Source organism: Marmota marmota, unplaced genomic scaffold (assembly GCF_001458135.2).
Source record: "Marmota marmota marmota unplaced genomic scaffold, marMar, whole genome shotgun sequence".
NCBI classification, from domain to species: Eukaryota; Metazoa; Chordata; class Mammalia; order Rodentia; family Sciuridae; genus Marmota; species Marmota marmota.
The window spans coordinates 8645160-8652184 of record NW_026000093.1 but is presented as its reverse complement, the minus strand read 5'-3'; the positions used below and the strand labels follow the sequence as shown (position 1 = coordinate 8652184).

The 7025-nt window shown below is 34.7% G+C and overlaps 1 non-coding gene across 1 annotated transcript; it reads left to right on the top strand.

Annotated features, from left to right (window-relative positions):
* The first annotated feature begins 4220 nt into the window (after positions 1-4220).
* Trnaa-agc lies at positions 4221-4299 on the top strand. The gene has a single exon. It is a non-coding gene; the product is annotated as a tRNA-Ala (tRNA).
* The last annotated feature ends 2726 nt before the right edge of the window (positions 4300-7025 follow it).

Here is a 7025-nt window from a genome sequence, read left to right as displayed (position 1 = left end):
AGAGCATTCCCTGGATCAGTCTCTAGTACCACAAAATAACAACAACAAAATAATAATAAATGATAGTAAATTAATTAGGAAAAAATAGTCATAGTGAATGAAATAGGAATCCATACAGATATAATTAAATAAATAAATATGGGAGAAAAGAAAGTGCTGTCTTACAATAGAATGTGAACTAATATAATAAGTACAAAATACTTATTAGTTATCTCAAGGGAGATGTCCTGCCAACATTATCTTACAGGTGATGTAAATAAATACACAGATAGAAATCTTAGTTAATATTACCAGTAATGAGATAAATCGACATTACATGCATTCTGATACAATGTAGTAGACCTACAAAAGATAAGTGACCTGACCCAAATCATAAGGAAACAATATTCAAGCCCATATTGTCCTGTGAATTATCAACATAAAAAACAAGGAAAGACTGAGAACTGTTGCATATAGGACCTGACAACCCAAGGCAACACCTAATCCTTGATGGGTTATTTTGTTTTGTTTTTTTTTTTTTGGTACCAGGGATTGAACCCAGGGGCGCTTAACCACCAAGTCACATCCCCAGCCCTTTTTATGTTTTATTTTGAGACAGGGTCTTGGTTAGTTGCTTAGTGTCTCTATACATTGCTAAGGCTGGCTTTGAATTTATGATCCTCCTGCCTCAGCTTCTTGAGTCACTGGGATTACAGATGTGCATCACTACAGCCTTAATAGGATCATAGCCCTAAAATAAGATTATTAGGGCAACTGATGAATTTATTTGAAGAGCATTGCTGGATTAGATGGTAGTATTATATCAATTTCTTGATTTCCAGTAACTACAATGAAAAAGGACATTGCAGAATGCCCTTGTTTTCAGCAAACACTTAAAATACTAAAAGAGCAATGAAGCAGGGCTGCAAGTTACTCCCAAATGGTTCAGAATATGTAACAAGATAAAAATTAATGTCAGATTTAACAACTAAAGGATCTTGCTTGAATTAAAGGATTTCAGAGATCTTTGTATCATTCTTGTAACTTTTCTGTAAGTTTGAAATTAAAGTACAAAATTAAAATATAAATACCTAGGCAAAATGATTAAAAAAATGCAGAATTTTATGGGGAAAACTTTGAAATGCTCTAATAAAGTATATAAGCACACAAATGAAAAAATGTTTTATTGAATAAGTATATTCACCATAAAGATGGCTATTTATTTTGAATTAACTTAGAGATTTAAAACAATTCCAATTAAATCTATTAGTTACAAATAAGTTTAATTCGAAAACATAACAAGCTGGTATAAAATTTGTATGGAAAATAAATTTTAAAAGCCAGGGAAATTCAGAAAAAACAGGTAGCCAGAAAGCAGTAACTCTATCAGATATTAATGGGTACTATAAAACCTAAATTATGAAAATATTGGGAATTCTGTTTAAGTAGAGAGGCCATTGAAACAGAAAAGCATGTCCAAAGAAAAGATTCAAGTACAAAGGGGAATTTTGTATAAGATAAAGATGGTGTCTCATGACAGTGGGGGAAAAAAAGATGGATTTTTCAATAAAATTATGTTGGGACACCTAGCTGGCCAACTAGAACCAAAGTTAAAACCAAACCTCACATTATACAATCAGAGTATATTCTCAATGGGTTTAAGATTTAAAAGTCAAAAATGAAGTTATAAAAAGTACCAAAAGGAAAGAGTGAATTCCTTTATAATACCAGAGTGGGAAAGTCTCCTAAAGCTATAAATGAAGTAACTGATACTTTCGACTACAAAAGGAGGGAACATATCTGCATGTAAAAAAATTAACAGCATATATAGTCAAGAGAGAAATAACAAATTGGGAAAAATTATTTGTACCTCATATCACAGCAAGGGCTAATCTCTTAACATTGAAAAAAGCTCCTGGAATTTGGTAAGAAAAAGACCAAAGGATAAACAATTAGTTCACTGAAATAGAAATAGAAATGATCTTAAATATATGAGAATTGAGAATTGATAATTAAAGCTACCCCATGACACCATTTCCCAAATGGAAAACAGGTGGCTAAAATCCAAAAATTTGACAAGTACAATTGGTGAGGCATGGGAAACTAGGTTCCCTCAGGTATTTCTAGTAGAACTTCATGTTATAAACTTTAGGAGAAATAATTCGGCAACATCTACTGAAATTACAAAATCACTTACCTGTGACCCAATAATGCTTCTGGGAAATTTATGTTCACAGATATCTAAACAAGTGCATTCATGATAACATTTTTGTAAAAGCAGAAGATTAGAAGCAAGTCAAGTACCCATCATTAAGAACTGGCTAAGATATCTAGATGCGGTTGTACATGCCTATAACTCCAGCTACTTGGGAGACTGAAGCAGAAAGATCACAAGTTCTTGGTCAGCCTGGCTAGTTTAGCAAGACCCTGTCTCAAAATAAAAATTAAAAGAAAAAAAAAAAGGATAGGATGTAGCTCAGTGGCAGAGTGCTTGCCTAGCATGCATGAGGCCCTGGGTTCAAACACAACACACACACATACACACAGTCCAAGAAAAAAAAAAAGTATCAGTTAGATTATGGCACAGTTATATAAGAAAACATTATATGCACATGAATAAACCTTTGACTATTACCGAAAAATCTGCATGAATATTTCTATTATAAGCAAGGTGCAAGATTAGTGAATGCACCTGGATATGCCACACTATGCTTTTGTGAAGTGTGCAAAAAGAAGAGAATTAAGAATATATATTCCTATTTATTTGCATTTGCATGAGAACTTTAGAAGGAAGTTCTAAACAAAGTAAAAGCCATTTTCTATGATAAGGAAAAGAAACACCCAGGGGCAAGGACAGGAATGAGAGTTTATGCTGCATGCCTTTTATATTAATTTGACTTTTTAACCATATCAACATATTGCCTGATCAAAAATAGTAACATTTAATATAACAAATATTTAAATAAAAAGTCAGAAGTCTACGATTGTTTACCTTGAAACGGCTTGAATCCACTTTCCCTGCTGCTCCTGTCTTTTGTAGATCACACGACTGGTCCTTCACTCATCCAGGTTCCCTCAAGCCCCCTGAATCATGGCAACTGTGTTTTGAACCATGCCACGAAATTCATTCCCCTTTGACTGATTTCTCAGGTTCAGAGCAGAGTACAGCTGACAGGGCCATGGCCTTTGAAGGGAAAAGACCAAAATGTGCCCAGTTCAAGTCACAGCCTTCTGTCACACATTTCTGTTGAACTGCACTCCAAGCATTTATCACTCTGGTAATTACTTTCTTCATTGCTCAGGAAAAAAAAAATCATAATTTTTCATGATCATCAAAGCTGGAATTTGGCAAGAAAAAGACCAAAGTATAAACAATTAGTTCACTGAAATAGAAATACAAATGATCTTAATAGACTTATGTGCCAAGAACTGTGTTTTATATAAGTAATAAGGTTAAATATTCACAAATAACTTATTTACTATTATTATTTCTTTTTTAAATATCAGGATACTGAGATCCAGAGAGAGTAAGTAACTTGCACAGAGTCACACAGCCAAGTGCTGGGGGCAGAACTTACTTCTTTAACTGTTACACCCTACCACCTGGGATTGTGTTGTGACAGGAAATACCGTACCTTTAGCTTCATTATTTCAAATGTTTGAACAATTTATCTAATTCATAAAGAAATTTACTATGGAAGGCATTAGAGTAGTGTAATTGAGACAGAAAAGACACATAAGAAATATAGTGCCCAAGACTGGAAAAAAGGGAAACAATTATAATGTATACTTATTTTTTTCTTTACATAAGCTTGATCATAAAATAATTCTTATTCGTGTATTCACATATTCAGCAAGCATTTATCATCCTTAGCACCATGCCAGACACAGTGGTGAAAACAAAAACACATAGATCCAAGATATGATTTTATATTCTAGTTGAAGATGTCATATGACACTAAATTTAAGACTTTGTAAATATAGAAGCTCCTTGACTTACAATGGGATTATGTCCCAATATATCACCAGAAACTGAAAACACAGTATGTTGGCCTGGGGAGGGGGGAACAGGTAGCTCAGTGGTAGTAAGCCTGATTGTCCTGCATGATGCCCTGGGTTCAATCTCTAGCACCATAAAAGAGAGAGGGAAAGAGGGAAGGAGGAAGGAAAAAAAGAGGGAAAGAGAGGGGAGGGATAGGGAGAGAGAAGAAAAGGTAAGGAAGAAGGAGGAAGGCAGGCTGGCTAGGGATGTAGCTCAGTGGTAGAGCACTTGCCTAGCATGCACAAGGCCCTGGGTTCGATCCCCAGCCTTGGGGGACAAGAGAGGCAGGTAGAAAGAAATATATGTTGAAAATACTTTGAATATTCCTCAACTACCAAACATCAGAGCTTATCAGCACAATATACTGTGTAGTGTTAGCTGTTTCTCCTTGAGATTTCATGGCTGACTGGGACTTGGGATTGGCTGTATTTACCCAGCATTGTGAAAGAATACAATACTGCATGTTTCTAACCTGGGGAAAGGTTACAAAACCTCACAAAAGCACCACTCTGTAGACCAACCCTTCAATCACAATGGAATTTGGGGGACATAATTAAATCATATCCAAACTATAGCAACATATTATCATGAAATATTAAAACAGTGGGGACAATGGCAAAGTCATACAAGTTTCCAGAAGTTAGAAAAAAAAAATACTAGGTCATAGGCAAAAGATAAAGATGCTAAAAGACAATGGAGGCCACTGAATCCAGAATTCTGAAGGAAAATCATTTCCAACTTAGAACTCTATACGCTGCCAAACTGTTGATTCTATGCGTAGGTTGACTAAAGTCTTTTTCAGATATGCATGATCTCAAAAGTCTACTCCTGTGTTCCCCGTTTCAAGAAGCTACTTGAGATGGTATTTCTCCAGGGCAAGAGCATAAATCATGAAAGAAGAAAACATGGGATCCAGGAAACAGATATAACTCAACAGAGAAACAAAGAGAATTCCCTAAGATAAAAATGAATGAGGAACAGAGACTGTCAATTATGGACCTGCACAGATTAGAGCAGTCCCAATGACTCAAAGGAAATGAAACTGATGAATCCTTATTTTTAAATTTTTTTTTTGTTTTAATTCATTATATGTGACAGTAGGATGCATTTATGTACTTTGATATATTATACACAGATGGGGTATAATTTCTCATTTTTCTGATTGTACATGTTATAGAATCACATTGGTATAAGGTGGGAGATGGCGGGGGGTGGGCACTAGGGAAGAATCCCTGTGTTTTGAGTGGATTGAAAAAATGTTTCCACAATTTGAAGAGAATTTGACATTAACTTAACTGGAGCCCAGAAAAAAACAAAGCAAAGGAAGCAAAACATTTATTAAAGTGAGGAGAAACTAAAAGTTTGAGCAACAAAAGAAAAGCAAATATCACACAACAAATGGTACAAAGTAAAATCGCTTTATATAGATAAAATGATGCAACATTGTTGATCCGACCAGAGTTTCATTCAATGTAACTATGATGAAAGGATGAATGGAGGTGAACTGAGTCGATGTACTAAGGATGAGAGTGGGAAAAAAAATTAAATCTTCATTTTCCAAAAAGGAAAGGTAATAGGTCATGCCTTAAAACAAAAAAACCAAACAAAACAAAAAACCCAAGAAGTATCCACATAAGCATGCTACTTGGAGATGCAGTTTTATATACCAAAACCAACAACAGCAAGATGAAGTTTAAAATATCCAGGAGACTCCAAGAGTCTTGGTCTGGCATCCTTGAGGCCTGCTTTTTTTTTAATGCAGTAATCCTAGTGTCACTATCTGACTCTTTAATGTTCATGTATAATTGATAAAAATTAAAACTAAAATTTAAAAATAAGAAAATTAGTATATGTGCGTGTTTGTGCATGTGTGTGACTTAGGTAGGTCATAGGGAGTATTTCAATTTTTTTCTGTGAAATGAGTTTTAAGAAACACTATAAAAGAGATTGAATATTCTTCTTGATTACCTTGATATTTGTTAATCAACTCATTATGTAAAAAAACCACACTTTCTTGACAAAAAAATATTAAAATAGTACAAGCGCCCTCAAAAGGGAAAATTTAGAGGATGAAACAAGACACACATGGAGCTCAGGAAAGCAGAGGCAGCTGAGAAGAACCAAAGTAAATTGAGACAGCTTCCTGCACACTGCTGAATAGGGCATCCGATTACAAAGAGGGAAAACCTAAAGGTCTATGGAATAATAGAGCACAGCCAGAGGAAATTTAAAGAGAAAGGAGGGAAGAAAAAAAAAAAAACTTGAGGGAATAATGGCAACCAATGCCAGAAGCATGTCCCCTCACAGAGGGGTCAAGTTACAGAATTTTCCTGACTTAAGAACTGGAAGTAGATTTTCCCACTTTCAGGAACAGTGAATCATATTAGAACACATTGTACAGTCCGTCTGACCAAACATTTGTCAAACATTGAGTAATCTTTACTTTAAACCCTTAAGAAATTTGGATTCTGCCACAAAACAATCTGAAGAATAAATTGTCCAAAAAAAAAAAAAGGCAAAAAAATTAACCTGTTGTTTTCTCTCATATTTCTCAAATGTAACAAGGATCCTACTAGTCTATATGGTAGATCATATAACTGCCATTAATGGTCTATTGGAGTGTATCTTTATTTCATAGTCTCCTGCTATTGTAACTTGAGCTAGAATGATTCAGCACTGGGACAATTCCGTATAGAAAGTCAGCTGAATTTAGGTTTCAGTATTTGGTTAGTGGATTGGTGAGGATCTTATCTTTTGACTTTCTTGTCATCCATGCTTTGGCTTTTCTAGTATTTGTTAACACCTCATTAGGGTGTTAGAAGAGAAAAGGGGGCAGATACATTTAATAATTTATTTTTCTAAGAAGACCACTATCACATATTGTCTCTAATTAGATTTGAAGACTACTTCTAGGCTCTACTTCTTTGAACTCTACCGACTCTTCATGTTTTATGAATTCCTCCTTAGGAAACAAATTGAATGATAACACTGTGTGTGTGTGTGT